Source organism: Gopherus evgoodei, chromosome 13 (genome assembly GCF_007399415.2).
Source record: "Gopherus evgoodei ecotype Sinaloan lineage chromosome 13, rGopEvg1_v1.p, whole genome shotgun sequence".
Taxonomy (NCBI): Eukaryota; Metazoa; Chordata; order Testudines; family Testudinidae; genus Gopherus; species Gopherus evgoodei.
The window spans coordinates 31436838-31452037 of record NC_044334.1 but is presented as its reverse complement, the minus strand read 5'-3'; the positions used below and the strand labels follow the sequence as shown (position 1 = coordinate 31452037).

General features: G+C 53.5%; 1 protein-coding gene across 1 annotated transcript in view; it reads right to left on the bottom strand.

The window, feature by feature from the left end:
* The window catches only part of CABP7 (calcium binding protein 7), a 91764-nt gene that overhangs the window by 55534 nt on the left and 21030 nt on the right, over positions 1-15200 (bottom strand). The window lies entirely within an intron of this gene.

Sequence of the window (15200 nt, the reverse complement as noted above, 5' to 3'; positions counted from 1 at the left end):
ACCTGGTTGCATGTCTAGTCCCTTCCAGGACTCAGAGAGAACAAAGCCAAACCCAAAAACACAAACAAAGGTTTCCCTCCACTGAGGTTTGAAAGTATCTTGTCTCCTGATTGGTCCTCTGGTCAGGTGTTGCAGGTCACTGTTTGTTAACCCTTTACAGGTGAAAGAGACATTAACCCTTAGCTATCTGTTTATGACAGGTGCGCACACACAGCAAGACTGGCTATAGGCTGGAGGCTGCAAACTGGTTAAGTTCTGTTCTACTTAGAGGATACCAGTGGCTCCCACAGCCGTATGCGTGTTATGTACCAACTAAGGCCTAGGCAACCTAGGCGTGTACTGTGCCACGGGCCCAATTTGTGGGGGTGGTAGCTCTGGTGTGCTGCCCAGGTATAGCCCCGCAGCACCTCCATCGCCAGGGATGGGGTGGGGGTCAAAATGAGCACATAGCAGTTACAGCACTGCATTATACAAGGTCAGTTTCTTCAGCCTCCCTCCTTGTTAACCCTTTTTTCACTCCGGTCACCCTCCTGAACACCGTTCTGGTTTTTGACTCCTGGAGATGCTGGTTCAATTGTCTTTACATCCCTTTCAGTTGGTGCAGACTCTGCCCCCCAGAGCAAATCATGCTATGAGGGGGATCAGGATAGCACAGCAGAACTGCATGCATGGGTGTGTGTCGTGTTAACCCTTTAAGCCACACTCTTGTCCCCTCTTTTGGCCCAGAACAATCTCAAACCAAGATCTAGTCACACAGAGCAGCCAAGAGGACCAGAGCACAATCGTAACCAGGAGGCACTGTAGATCGATTGACCATGTGCTTCAGATGGAAACTGATCCTATTACCAGAATAGCGATTAGATGGACATCTGAAGGCAAGCAAAAATGAGGCTGTCCAAAAACAACATGGCAAAGAGCCGTGGAAGCTGAGCTGAGAAACCTGGGGCACAGCTGGGGAACCATTGAAAGACTTGCCAGAAATAGGCAGGAGTGGAGGAGCTTCGTTGCTGCCCTAAACGCCAGAAGTATAATGGGAACGTGATGATGATGATGTCGTCCCATCTGCACCAATGGTCTGCCAGAACCCAGGCTCATTTGTTTTCACCATAATGAAGCGCCCATTTGTACATGGGAATTTTGATCAGTCAAAGAATTAAGGCCCCCTAATGTAACTTTCTTTTGCAAAAAAAGCTCTCTCTCTCCTTAAAGTCTCCAGGCCCCACTGCAAGCATTTCAGTCCCACAAAGTGATTTATTCTGGGAGATCCCCATGGTAAATCAGGTGCTCACTCACTGCCTTCCAGATGTCATGTTTGTTCAGTTAAAACCAGTCTCTGTCTCTCCTCCTGGTGCCTGTCTCCATGTGCTTGCTGAGCCGAGCAGTCACAGGGGAAGCCCCACATCCCTTGTTCATCCACACAGTGTCTAACTCATCCATGAGTGGTGGGTGGCAGAGACCCCCTTTTTCTCTCCTCTGCCGCTCTCATTGCTAGGCAGGAAATAACTGCAGCAGAGACTGGCTCATCTCCTGAGGAAGAGTCCTGTCCCCTCCAGCCATGTGGGGAGAATGGAGGGTTCCTGGAGGGCATGAGATCTCTTGTGTGGGGCCACTAGGTTTCTGCAGCATTGGTGGAATGTTAATTCCCACTGGTGTCCATCAGACAGCATCAGATGTTAGTGTCTGTCTCACTCTCCCGAGTGTATGAGCTCAGACCCATCAGTGATGTCTTTGGGACCAGCTCCAGAGCACAGCAATGGCTGTACCCTTCCAGCAGGGGAGGCACCCTCTGTGCCCATCCTCTCTGCTCTCACACAGAGCTCAGAGATACCCCCTGTAGTTTAGTCACAGTGCTTCTACAGACTCCTGCAGCCCCACTTTTCACACAGCCTCAGCTTAACTACCAGAGCTGGGGATGGAAATGTGTATGTGCTAATTAGCTCCTTAGGTACCCAGCCCCACTCTGGTCTGGTAATCAAGAGCCTCTCTCCTTCTGCAGGCCCTCTCCCAGAGGAGGGGCTAATTGGAAACAGTGCCCAGAGCACTGGATCAGTGGCTGATTCCCAGCACTCCATCACACACAGCTTGCTGAGAGCGATCTGCAACTCGGGGGTGGGGGAGCCTTTGTCTGTGCTTAGAGACCCAGGAATCCCAGGGACAAAGGGCAGGCTTGGAGATCTGCAGGATCCCCAGAGGTAAGGTGGGAACTCTGGCCTCCCTCAGATGCAGGGTTGAGCTCAGGCCCTGGGCAGTTATTTCTATATAGGCTTGGAGAACTGGAAGATGCTGGGTGATTCGAGAAGAAAAGGAAGGAAGGGAAGAGATTCTGGCAAGTCCCAGCTGGTAAATCTAGTCTCAGTAAATGAACCAAACAAATAGTGAAGGGGAAACAAACATAGTTAGCAACCTTGTGTTATTTACTCTCTGATTTGCAGGAGCACCCCACAGCCTCAGTAGCTGGGCCAGCTGCTCAATGTGGCAGTTGGAGTCCTGCCAGCACCTGGGGGGCCCAGCCTGGTGTGTCTGCATGTCCAGTTTCTGAGTTGTCTGCTCCGGTGTGTCTGTGCACCCATAGTCTGGGAGGAGAGCAGGGTTTCTGTGTCCATTTATCCTTGGGCTGGAATCTGGCTGGGCTTGGGCCTGTGTTAGCTGGATGGGGCAGGGGAGATAGAAACACTAGGCCAGATATGGAGAGAACCCTGAGCAATGGCTCACACCTTCCCCTCCCTACTTTCCCTGAGCTGCTGGCCATGGAGTGTCCTCGTTCTGCCCTGCAGGGTCCCTGCCTCCAGCACCTGGGTTTGATCTTTTTCACCATCAGGTCTCTCTTTGAAAGCAATTGTAAGCCCAGGAACCACAACAGCACGAAACAGCTTTGCACCCCAGCATAGGGTTTCCAACTTTCTACTTGCACAAAACCAAACACCCTTGCTCCACCCCTCCTCTGGGTCTCCACTCCACCCCCCTCCCACCCCTGTTGCTCACTCTCCTCACCCTCACTCACTCATTTTCACAGGGCTGGCTCAGTGGGTTGGGGGGGGTGTGTGCGTGGGGGGGGTGAGGGCTCCAGATGGGGGTGCGGACTCTAGGGTGGGGCTGGGGATGAGGGGTTCAGAGTATGGGAGGGGGCTCCAGGCTAAGGCTGAGGGGTTTGGAGTATGGAAGGGGCTCTGGGGCAGGAGAAGGGGGGTGGGGTGCAGGAGGGTGCTCCGGGCTGGGACTGAGGGGCAGGGCTGGATTAACTTTTTGTGGGCCCGGTGCCAAACATATTTGTGGGCCCTCATTGGGGAAATAGGGCATGTGATGGGGGATGGTCCACAGAGCGAGGGGCTGATTGGGGGCAATGAGGCACAGTGGGAGTGGCCCCACTCAGCCCAGCACAAGGGCACTGTTTACAAACCCAAACTGCTAGATGCACACTGGCACTACCCCCCAGCCCTGTGCTGCCAGCGTGCCCCTTCCACACTGCCCCCTGCCCAATGCCCAGCCCTTATGCCAGCGCCCCCTCACCCAGAGACTTCCCCCACAGATCCCTATGCTCAGCACCCTCTGCCTAGAGACCCCTCCCACTGACCTCCCACCACAACTGCACAGCACCCTGCACACTGTAACAGTCAGCAGCGACCCCCTAACAGTTAGTAGCCTTATAATAGCTGGCAACCATTAGGAGAAATTGGACACCTCACCGACACAGTAACCTGAACTTTTGAACTGTCTTCCCTTATCGGTCTTGAGGCTGTTGAAGCTGGTCCTAAGCCGGTTTTTGCTGAGCAGATTGCAGAAGTGCAGGGTTTGCTAACCACCAATCAAATGCTAACACAACTGAAGCCTGTGTGTGAGTATGTATAAAAGATTCTTGGGTTTTGTATGAGTAGAGTTTTTTGTAACAAGGAACAGAACTCTCCTTTCTTCTGCAGAATAAAGCAACCTTTCCTTATCCTTGTCTGGCTGTCATTGGCTTTCAGCTAGGTGGACTCGACATTTCGGTAACAACACCATACCCCCTGCCCAGCTCCCCCACCCACAGATCTCCTACTGTCCAGCACCCCCTTCACAGTCCCACCATCACAGCTGTACACTGCCTCATATTCCTGAGGGAATTCTGCAACAAATACTATGCATAATATTTTTAAATTCTGAATATTTTTTATAATAAATAAATGTGGAAGCTCCACCATGGCAGTGGGGAGCACAGGCCACTGGCTTCATGGAGGTGGGAGAATACCTTGCAGCCTCTCCCACCCCCCTGGGACAGGGACTTGGCAGTGAGACTGAACCTGACCCTGACACAGCACAAGGGCCAGGCCTGGCACAGAAACACCCTGGAGCCCTGCCCCTTTTGTGCCAGGTGCACCATATACAGACAGGGAGGCTTAGCTAGGCAGCAGGATCCAAGTGCAGAGGGACTTAGTGTGGGGAGATCCAGAGGGGGCTAAGAGGGTTCTGTGGGGGGCAGCCTGGGTGCAGGCAGCTCAGTGGGGTATCTGGATGCACAGGGAGGTGCCAGGTGCAGGGGCAATGGGAGTCTGCAGGGGGGACCAAGTGAAAGTGGTTGGAGTTCAGCAGCAGGGGGGAGTTTGGGTGCAGGGGAGGTGGGGTTGTTGTACTTAAAGTACTGCACAGGATCTTTTCAGGGGGAATAAGGCAAATGCATGTATTACCAATGAATGTGGCATCAATCAACACGGTATCATATGCATATGATCTATATTACACTCATGCATTCACATACACACACTCAAACACACTCTGTCCTGTTGTTATCAACTAGTTGCTCCCCTTAACTTCACTGGCCAGGTGAGTTAGATAGGGAAGGGGTGGAGCTGGGCTTCTGCCAATCCAGATCCATGCTCCAATGTAGAAAAGACGAGACCTGGGGTCCTCAGCAAGACACCTCACATTTATAGCAGCTTCCCTCTCATGCAAATCTGTACCAGACTCAAAATCTGTGTCTGTTTCAGTTGGTCCTTTGTGCTGCTTCCTTCTGACTGTTGCCCCAGTGCTGTTCAAAGAGGGTGTTTCCAGAAGAAACTGCTGGCTTCTAAACCCCCTAGGCCCCCAGGCTGTCAATATGTCTGCTATTCTTTAGTGAGTCCACTTGACAAGTTTGATTGTCCTTGGATCTGGCTTTCATCCCCTCTTCAACTAGCTGTCTGGAGGTGCTGCCTTCCATGCCTTGCTCATTCACACCTCATTCATTCAACACGGCAATTGATTAAGGGGAGGCGGAAGAGATCTTATTCTACTCCAAGGGTCGGCAACCTTTCAGAAATGGTGTGCCAAGTCTTCATTTATTCACTCGAATTTAAGGTTTCGCGTGCCAGTAATATATTTTAACATTTTTAGAAGGTCTCTTTCTAGAAGTTTATAATATATAACAAAACTATTGTTGTATGTCAAATAAACAAAGGTTTTAAAAATGTTTAAGAAGCTTCATTTAAAATTAAATTAAAATGCAGAGCCCCCCTGACCAGTGGCCAGGACCTGGACAGTGTGAGCGCCACTGAAAATCAGCTTGTGTGCCGTCTTTGGCACCCGTGCCCCTGCTCTACTCCTAGCAAAAAGACATTTTTCTTCTACTTTAACTGTCCTTAGGGGTTATAACATTATACCTAGGCTTAACACAAAAGTTTTCTATAAGTTTTTCTACATAGGGATCTGATACAAAGTTCCTATATCAAAAGACTTGATACAAAGTTGTATGGAAATAGCTTAATACAGGGTTATATGAAGAGGCATAATACAAAGTCATATGAAAGTTAGAGGTTATATATGGATAGGCTTAACACAAGGTTATGCAGAGAGGCATAATACAAAGTCATATGAAAGTCATGTGAAGATGCTTAATACAGAGATTTATCTACAGGGTTCATTTGGGTGGGGGTCTAGGTGTAGGTGGTTGGGGCTCAGTAGGGAAGGTGTGTGGGGGGAGCTCGTCGAGGTGGTACAGATGCAGGGGAGGTGGGGCTTGTCAGGGTGAGGGTTTGATGGGCCTGCTTAACTGGGGAGCCCTAGCTGCTACTAAGGGGATCCGCATGCTGGGCGCCTGTTTTCCCTATCTCAGGGATCGGCAACCTTCGGCCCGTGGCCCACCAGGGTAAGCCTGCTGACAGGCCAGGCCAGTTTACTTGCCACGTCCGCAGGTTCAGCCGATTGCGGCTCCCACTGACCGTGGGTTGCCACTCCAGGCCAATGGGGGCTGTGAGAAGCTGCAGCCAGCACATCCCTCATCCTGCAGCCCCCCATTGGTCTGGAGCAGCGAGCCGCAGCCAGTGGGAGCCGCGACTGGCCGAACCTGCAGACGCGGCAGGTAAACAAACCGGCCCGGCCCGGCCCGCCAGGGGGCTTACCCTGGCGTGACACGTGCCAAAGATTGCAGATCCCTGCTGTGACAAACTGGGAATGTTCTTAATGTTTTCTCTGAACACGGTGTTGGTGCCTCAGTGTCCCCTGTGCAGTTCTTAAGTATCTAGGTGGTGGGATAAGGGTATATGGTTGCTGCGGAGCAAAGAGCCAGTGAACATAAATGCCTGGCACTCTGTCTCCTAGCAACTGATGGCCTGGGCCCCTCCCCTGCAAAGGTGCCAACTGAAGGTGTTGGAGACAAAGAGATCAGGTGACCTCCTGGCCCGGGAAAGGAGCCAAGCAGAGAGGAGGGGCTGGAGGGGTTTTCAGTCTGGAGCTGGCTGGGGACGAGGAGTGAGGGCAGACATGGGGGTCTGGCTCACTGCCCCCCAGAATGGACCCAGCCGAGGGATCTGGTTCGCTGTATCTACAAGCTCTGTTTTAGACCGTGTTCCTGTCATCTAATAAACCTCTGTTTTACTGGCTGGCTGAGAATCACGTCTGACTGGGAAGTGGGGGTGCACAACCTGGTGGCTTCCTCAAGACCCAGCCTGAGTGGCCTCACTGTGGGAAGCACACGGAGGGGCAGAGGATGCTGAATGCTCCGAGGGACCCAGGAGGTGAAGCCATGTGAGCTTCTTGCCCTGGGGACAGTCTGCTCCAAGGGAGAGGAGGCTCCCCAAAGTCCTGCCTGGCTTTGTGGGGAGCAGTTCCAGCGCATCGCCTGGGGACTCCGTGACACCTGCCCTATTCCCTTCTCTTCCCCATCCCATGCCCCTTCCCCGCCACTCCATCTCCTCCCCTCCCATCCCCTTCCCTCCCCACTGCCTCTGTCCCCCTGCCCTGCCTGCCCCACCATGGGCACTCACTGTTGTACAAGATGAAGGGTGGCTCCCAGCACACAGAAGGGAGCTCAGCCAGCACTAGGACCCAGAAGGTGCTGTCCAGCTGCAAAGTCCCAGGAGCTGAGCAGCACCTTCTGTTTTCAGTCTGGCTGTGCAGCTCTGCAGTCAGAGTATGTCTGCTCGTTCCACCCCCTCCCCAAGGCCCCGCCCCGCCTCTTCTCTGCCTCCTCTCCCCAGGTGAGCATGCTGGGGCTGCTCTCCTGCCGGCAAACAGCTGATCAGCGGCAGGGAGGGGGAGGGCGGAACGGAGCAAGCTGTGACAGGAGGCAGGGGAGAGGGAGTTCGGCTGCCCTACTTGCAGCCTCAGTGCCAGCAGCAGCAGGAGAGCGGAGAAGAGTGGCCCTGGAGTGTGGGCCCAGTGCCATGGCGCCAGTGACTCCATGGCAAATCCGCTACTGCTGAGGGGTTCAGAGGGCGGGAGGGGGATCAGGGCTGGGGCAGGAGGTTGGGGTGCATGGGGGCATTCAGGGATACAGTCTCTGGGTGGCTCTTACCTCCAGCAGCTCCTGGAAGCGGCAGTATGTCCTCACTCAGACTCCTACGCGGGTCCACGTGCTGCCACCACCGCAGCTCCCATTGGCCACGGTTCCTGGCCAGTGGGAGCTAAGGAACTGGTGCTTGGTGTGGGGGCAGAGCTCGGAGCCCCCTGGCTGCTCCTACACCTAAGAGCTGGAGGGGGGACATGCAGCTGCATCCAGGAGCTATGCGGAGCCAACGCAGGCAGGGAGCCTGCCATAGCCCTGCTGCGCTGCTGACCAGACTTTTAACAGCCTGGTCAGCAATGCTGACTGGAGCCGCCAAGATCCCTTTTCAACCAGGAGTTCTGGTCAAATACTGAGCACCTGGCACCTATATCTCAGCGGGAAGCAGCTGCTCTGCAGCACCCCCACCCTTTCCCGTGCCTCTGTGCCCACTTGCACCCATGCTCTAACGTCTTTCCCCATCAGATGATGCCAGCCGTCAATCTCATCTCTCATAGCCTGGCACACCCTTCATTTCCACTGTGCAGCATCACAGGCAGACAGTCCATGAGGCAGCCTTTAGCGCAGAGAGGCTCTCTCCATGGGCCCCATATACCTGTGGGACTGGGGCTAATATCAAAGGGCTCCTGCTGGCCTGAGTGTTCCCTGTACCTACAGTACAAAGCTCGCTCACAGGTGGCAGATGGGGCATGCAGGGAGGGGGGAAAAGGGGCCCTGCAGCCAGACAAGGGAGGAGGAAGGCAGGGAGTGAATCATGAGGGGGAAAGGGCCAATGTGGCCAGCCTCACCATGGATCACAGGGGTGCTCACCCAGGAGTGAGCTGGGCCCTGCAGGTGAGCTGGGCCGAGACACGGGCGTGCCAGGCACATCACATAAACTGGCAACTATGCAAAGAGTGTCTGGAGAGTCGTTCTCTGCACACACATGGCACGGGGCGGGCACTGCTCTGAGGACACTCACACTGCTAGTCCTGGGTGCCCACCAGCCCCTCCTTCACTGTGTGAACCACTTGTGTCTCTGAGCAGAAAACCCTGAGGTGATCAGTCCCCATCCCCTTTCCTCAGCCCCTTCCTGTCTTCCAACACTAGACCTGAGCACTGCCTAGGGCCACCATTTCATAGATCCGACTCTTCCCATCCCCTGCTGACTGTGGCTGCCTGCCCCAGGACCCCCCACTGCTAGCTGGACTGTGGGCCTCCACGGCTGTCCCATTAGCAGAGGGAAGTACAGGTGTAAGCAGAGTCAGAAAGAGCTGTCCCCTGACATCTGGTGGTGAGCTGTGGAAAAGGACTTCAGGGGCTGATTTCGTTTGCATGGGCACGCCCACCCTGCCTAGCATAATGGGACTGCTTGCCCAAATGCTCACTTTGGCTGCTGTGGGATCCCCAGTCTCTTTGTTATTGGGGCAGAACGAGTGCTAGCAAGGGTCTCTGGTACAGAGGCTGAGTTAATATCCCTCGTTTCTTTGCATCTGCCCTGCCTGTGCCCGGAAGGAGGCTAGCAGGAGAGCAGTGTGGCCTAGTAGAGAGTCCACTAGACTCAGGAGGTCTGCATTCTGTTCCTGGCTTTGTAGCTAGGTGACCTTGGGCAAGTCACCTTGCCGTTCTGTGCCTCAGTTTCTCCATCTGTACAATGGAGATCATGATCCTGACCTCCTCTGTACAGTGTGTGGAGACTGACCTATGTAAGGTGCTGTCAAGAGTTAGTGATGATTATTATTAAAGTAAACGCACCAGGAGGGCACACATTTGAGAACAGATGGAGCTGGAGAGGCAAAGTTTGGATCCACAACCAGATTTGTAGGGCAGATTGGGCCTTGCTATGTCCTAATGGACAAAGCAAAGGGCTGGGAGCCAGGACAGCTGGGTTCCACTCTCAGTTCTGCTGCTGACTCAATGCATGATCCTAGGCAAGTCATGCTTTCTCTTTACCTCAGTTTCTCCATCTCTAGAATTGGGCTTATGCTACAGCCCCTCATTTTCAAAGAGTGTTCTGCTATATAGATGAAAAGCATCTTCTCAGGGCAAAGCACAGTTATTTTGAAACCATCTACCAGTTTTGGGGTGTCTGTGCCTTGGGGTGTATCTCCCATTACAGAGAGAGGCACAAGCTGTAAAATTTGAATCCAGATCCACTTTTGAATCTGGATTCTACACCCTAAGGTAAGGGAGGTCCTGGATTCAAGGTTCTGATTGGACTCTTCTCCATTTCCAACCACCAATGGCCACTATGGAGACAACAAACAAAGCGGCCATAGCTTGTTTTCCACACCAGGAAGATTTGGTGAATCCCACCCCCAAAGGGAGAGACAGTGCAGAGAAATGGTCTCAGCAGGAGAGGATGAAGCAATGAAGGAGAAAGAAATATGCAGAGAAATATGGTGTAGCCCCCAACTGTGGGCTAGAGTCCCAGGGGGGCCATGCAGGCTGCGGGGGGAACCAGGCCTAGGTAACAGTGTGGGTGTGATCCTGATCCTGCCAAGGCGAATGGGAAAAGTCCTATTAGTTCAATGGGAGGAGGATCAGGCTCCAGTAACATCAGCCCTCACTCTGCAATTAGGGTTACCACCTGTGAAATGCAAAACCCCCGGAACCTATCCCCCGCCAAGGCAAGCCCACCGCAATCCCAACCACAAGACAACTCTGCAACCCTTCCTTTAACAGCCACTTACAGGATCTAGCGGGAGAACACGGATAGCTAAGCCAGACACCATCACATGGCTCCTCACTCTCTTGTGACCCAACCCCTCTTACACACACCTGTGCCATGCGTTTGCAGACAACTGCTGTATTTTCAACAGGTTTGATCTGTTATTGCTTAAAGTGCAGAAGTGGGAACACTGCAGCATCTTTAGCTGGACAAAGAAACTTTTACCATGAGATATCCCAGCATATTGGGAGAACAATGCAAATCTTTAGCCACATGTAAAAAAAACCTGGCAGACTCAGATTAAAGTATTTTTCTGGTAACTGGCAAATCCATAAAAAATCCAGCCAGGCCAGTCAAAAAGCAGCCAGGTGGTAACCCTATCTGCAATATCCAAAGAATCCAGCTTGACATACCAGATACCAGGCCTGATGTGCTGCCTTGCGAGGGAGGGGTGGGGAGAGCGGGGCCTGGTGCTGCTCGTGGGGATAATGCCAACAATACAAAGAACAGAAATGTGCCTATCTCATGTATGCAAGGCAAGTAGACCAACATCTCCATGTTGATGTCAAGCAGCAAGTCCTTTACTGTTTTTATGTCAGATAAGCTTAAAACATGATGAACCTGTCACTGTGGAGTTAAATGCCTGAGATAATGAGGTGCCAGCAAGTCCTCGTATTTTGTATATGGGGATCTTTCAAGTGTGTGCACACGTACACACTACCATAGCTGCCAATGCTGTGGGTGCTGGAGCATGGAAAAAAAATAGAGGGCGCTCAGCACCCACCAGCCACTGCGGATCAGCAGCTTGGTGGTGGACAGGAGGAGCAGGGGCAGAGTTGGAAGAGGTGGGGTGGGCCCTCAGGGGAGAGGGTGGAGTGGGGGCAGAGTAAGGGTGGGACCTTGGGGGAAGGGGTGGAGTGGGGGCAGGGCCTTGCATCAGAGTAGGGTGGGGCACCCACCTGGAAAGAAGAAAGTTGGTGCCTGTGTACACTACCATAGGGATCTCACGTACATATGTATACACCCCACTATGGGGGCTCTCTTTCACACTCTCTCTCCCCCATGGGTGGGGGCGTGTCTGTCACACACAGTCCTTCTTTTTAATCAATCTACATCCATTCACTCTGACTCTGTAATCCTTTATCAGACTGATTTCCCGCATTTCTCCTCTGTTTGCATCCCTCATTCCTTCCTTTCCCATGTCTCCCGTGTTCCATCTCCTGCTTTCTCTTTCCCTCCATTCTCTTGTCATTCATTTCCTCATTTCCGTACTCCCCCTTTCCTGTCCCACCATTCCTCCCTCCACCCCCCTCTCTTCCTAACACTCCCACCATTCCCCTCTCCTTTCTCCATCCCTTCTTTCTCTGTCTTTGCTCCCTGCCCCCCTCTAGGGGAATGTGCTTGTCGTCTCTGGCCTGCCTGCCCTCCCTAAAAGCAAACAGCTTGGTGCTGTGTCCTGCTTTCAGGCTGGGAGAGCTGCACTTGAAAAGAGCTGATCAGCACAGCTCCCCCTCAAGTGCATAGGGCAGGCTGGCCCAGCTTGCCACACTTTCAAATTTTAAAGACACCAACCACATGGGAAAGTCTGTGGCGGGAGGGGTGACAGGAGGAGAGGGTAGTAAAGATTCCCTTTCCTTCCTCATTGTGTGATACCTTCCTCCAGTGCAACCAATGTCTTAGTCTGTGAATCGTCTATGATGAATCGTCTGGCTGCAGGGTAGTATTACTCTTCCAAGGTGCGCAGATGGCATTAAGATGCAAGCACATGGCAGAGGTCTGTGTACACATATTGCTTTTCAAGGGCATTAGCACTAAAATTTAGACTCTGAATTGTCAGGTGTCTGGTTTTTGACCAGAATGTCCGGTCGAAAAGGGGACCTGGCAGTCTCCGCTCAGCACATCCGTCCTGCCCGGCCCGAGATCCCAGCTGGCCAGAAGAGGGCAAGCTCTGAGCATGCTAGTGTGGCTGCAGGAAGGAAGGGGGCAGCCAGCTACCCATGGGGCGCGGATATTGGGAGAGGGGCTGTTTGGAAAGCAGCCCCTGGCCCCACTCTGTTTGCCTGGCACTGGCTGCAGAGGGGCCCAGGCTTGGCGTGTTGTGTGGGGCCACTTCCCTGGAAGGGGTGGGCCAGGCTGGGCTGCCAATTCTGGCTCCATGCATGATGCAATCACCACCCAGGGAGGAGATTGGCTGTCCCCCAGCACTGCTCCCTGAGAACTCGGGCACCTGCTCACTCCAGGTGGCAGAAGTTGGCAGGCTCGGGGCCTTTACAGCCAGCCCGCCTGAGCTGCAGCTGAGGTAGCCCGGGAACCAGGGCCTCAAGAGCTCCTCACCGTGGGATGCAGATGAACCAGGAGCAGAGGCTTATTAAACCCCTTGGGAGAAGCGAGGAGACCCCAGAATCAATATTTCTGTGTAAGTTTTCTGGAGCCAGCCAGAGAGAGCAGGTTGTGGCTGCCGGGGGGGTGGCTACAAACACTGGGGCAAGTTCCCCAGGTGGAAGCGAGCAGCTCCCTGCTCCCAGTTCCATGGAGTCAGATGGGCAAGAGATGCCAGGGTGTGTCTGGGACTGTCCCCTGTCTCATTGCTGGGAGCCTGGTGCAGCTGGTTGGGGGGAGTTGGGAGTCAGAACACCTGGGTTCTCTCTCTGGGTCTGGGAGTGGAGTGGAGGCTAGTGGTTAAAGCAGAGGGGCTGGGAGCCAGGACTCCTGGGTTCTCTCCCTGGCTCTAGGAGGGGAGTGGGGGCCAGTGGGTTAGAGCAGGGGGAGCTGGCACTCAGGGCTCCTGAGCTTAGAGAGGAGAATGGTATTTTATGCTTAGAGTGGGGTGGGGGGAGCTGGAATCAAGGACTACTGGGTTCTATCCCTGGGTCCTAGTTCTGGAATGGGAGTGGGGGCTGGAAGCTAGGACTCCTGGGCTTTATTCCCAGCTGCTCCACAGACTACTTGAGTGAGTAGCTTATGGAAGGAGCCTCCCCCCTGCATCTAACTGGTGTGATGGGGAGAGTGTGGTGGTTCCTGAGCTGGGTGCAGGGTGTGAGGGGCAGAGAGGAGTGAGCAGAGGATGGGATCTTGGGGGAGGGAGCAGGGGACAGGGCCTCAGGGGAGGGGGCAGAGTAAGGGTGTCCAGTTTTTCAGAAATTGGAAAGTTGGCAACTCTAATTCAGAGTTAAGGTTGCTCTGCCATAACAACACACAATCACACTCAAATAACCTCAACAACCTTAACTCTGCCCCTGCAGTGGGGTGACAACGCAACATTCTCAGATTGATTTGGAAGCTATTGCCTAAGGTTAGATTCCCCTGGGGTTTAAGGAGGTCCGTGGGCTCAGCTCGCTGTCTGTAAAGGAAAGAAGACAGGAGAGAGATGGGAAAATACTTTACTTGACTTACAGCTGAGCTGCCCAGGTCTTGCTCATGAACATCTGGCCTGGGAGGGTGCTAGACACTGTTTGCAAATAGCGGGATCATAATGGACGTGACCAAAGTCTGTGACGGATAACATGTAAGGTGGGCGAGGAATAGCCTTATAATTCCAGTTCTACCTTGATGTACAGCTCAGCCAGGAACTTGCCTGCTTAAATCTAGTGCTGTGAGAATACCTTTAATAATGCAAGACTCATGAAAAAATGATGTAACTGTCTGTGATTGAGTTAAGAACACACAACACTTGAACTCCTACCTCTCGAAAGTGGAGCAGAGCACCTCCAGTCTGCTCGGAATTGAAAAGTGCTTTCCCCACTGCGCGCGCTGACAGCGGGTATGAAGCGAGTAACTTGAATGTGTGCATAAAAGGTGAATCTGCACTGGAGTGCCTGTTGATGTAAGTTTGTTACAGCCCAATTCCTGCTCTAGAATTACAACCACTTTGCCTACTCTTCCTAAAGACTGTTTAGAGAGAGAGAGAGAGAGACTGATCTTCCTTTTTCTGGCAAGGTGGCTGCAGCCTTTGGCTGGTTTGCCTGGAAGAGACCTGCTCCTCCAGGAAGTTCTCAGACTGTTCTGATGTCCAACCAGCTGGTCAGTCACCCAGCTTCTGATGGGGAAGTTACTTGGCAAAGGATGGTGGATCTGCTGGAACCAGTGGCTGGTCTGGAGACTGATGTGGGATGATAAGAGTTCATGAGCCTTGTTCCTGTGGTATCTGGGGCACTGGGCCACAGAGAAGAAAGTACTTAGGCCATGTCTACATCTAAAATTTTGCAGCGCTGGTTGTTACAGCTGTATTAGTACAGCTGTATAGGGCCAGCGCTGCAGAGTGGCCACACTTACAGCAACCAGCGCTGCAAGTGGTGTTAGATGTGGCCACACTGCAGCGCTGTTGGGCGGCTTCAAGGGGGGTTCCGGGAACGCGAGAGCAAACCGGGAAAGGAGACCAGCTTCGCCGCGGTTTGCTCTCGCGTTCCCGGAGCCACCCAGCAAACCGCAGGGAAGGAGACCTGCTTGCTCGGCGTTCCGGGAACGCGAGAGCAAACCGGGAAAGGAGACCAGCTTCACCGCGGTTTGCTCTCGCGTTCCCGGAGCCACCCAGCAAACCACAGGGAAGGAGACCTGCTTGCTCGGGGTTCCGGGAACGAGAGAGCAAACCGGGAAAGGAGACCAGCTTCACCGCGGTTTGCTCTCGCGTTCCCCGAACCACCCTGCAAACCGCAGGGAAGGAGACCTGCTTGCTCGGGGTTCCGGGAACGAGAGAGCAAACCGGGAAAGGAGACCAGCTTCGCCGCGGTTTGCTCTCGCGTTCCCCGAACCACCCTGCAAACCGCAGGGAAGGAGACCTGCTTGCTCGGGGTTCCGGGAACGAGAGAGCAAGCCGGGGAAGGA